This window comes from Electrona antarctica (genome assembly GCF_951216825.1).
Source record: "Electrona antarctica genome assembly, chromosome: 20".
Lineage (NCBI taxonomy): Eukaryota > Metazoa > Chordata > Actinopteri > Myctophiformes > Myctophidae > Electrona > Electrona antarctica.
In genome coordinates this window covers 21,027,499-21,028,717 of record NC_136801.1, presented here as the reverse complement: position 1 = coordinate 21,028,717, position 1,219 = coordinate 21,027,499, and positions in this window count along the sequence as shown.

Below are 1,219 nucleotides of genomic sequence, written 5' to 3'. Positions count from 1 at the left end.
CCCGAGTCTACAAGTACACCACTGTTCAGGAGGACATTCATCCATATACTTTGTAACTAATGAAATTCGACTATGAATACTGTAAGGTTGTCCATTGCTTACCAGTGACAAGTCAATGCTGGTGGTGTCCTCCTTATACCGTATGGAGAGACCAGAGCATGGCATTGTGCTCTATAAGAATCACAGGCATGTATGCGTATCGATTAAGAAAGACACAGATTCACAAACATACATAAGTAGGCCCATGCCCATAGCCCAAGTTGGGCATGGGCACCTTGAGCATGTAAAACTGTTACTTTTAAGCTGTTCTTAAAAGGAAAGGACATTTAACATTTAAATATGAAAAAAAATATATAATTCACAGTACCGCTCAAGGCTACCGGCACTGTGGAATGTTTTGACACAGTGAATGAATCAACCCAATTTAAAATGTCAATATGACAACTTAAAGCGCTTAACCACTTCAACCCTAATTTACTTATTCAACAGGAGTCCCCCAGGGATCTATAAAAACAAAACAAAAGTTTTGTAGCAAAGGTTTGCCACATCTAACGTGGGAAAGCACACGGGAAAGCCCTTTTTTGTACGATTTGTGGAAAAAGCTTTAAACATTCCCCCCCCTGACTTAACTGTGATTCTGATTCTGATACTAGTTCCACACCTTTTAACCAAAATTATTTGCCAAAAATAGCTAATCTGCAAGCTCACAACCTTTTTGTTTTGCCACATGTTGAGAGCTTGTAGAGCAGCTATTTTTGCAGAATGTTCACCCCAGTTCAGGTGGTTAAAAATGTATATTATGCACACTGCAAATATTCCTCATCAGGAGAGGGAAAAAAAGTGCCAGAATATTGTTCCACACCCCTGCACATACTGTAGGTAAAAACAAGGGGTTGGTCCGCTGCGTCCGCACGTTTCTTGGATACGGCGGTAATCTTGCATGCACATTTAATCTGCAAAGTACGATCATTTCTACGCTCACACACATCTGAATGCGGTCTGAAAGCAGCAGAAAGCAGGATTCCCCTCCTAAGAAGAATCCTGGTCGATGTCTATGGAGAATCCCATATATGCGTCTCCTGGGAGCCTGGACCTTTTGCCATTAGTGTTCCATGATGCCTATATGCAGGAGTATTAACATGGAACACAGATCTGTCCAGGAGAGTCCGCATGACCTGCACCTTGACCAGAAGTGACCAGAATGTCACCGTTGACCGTA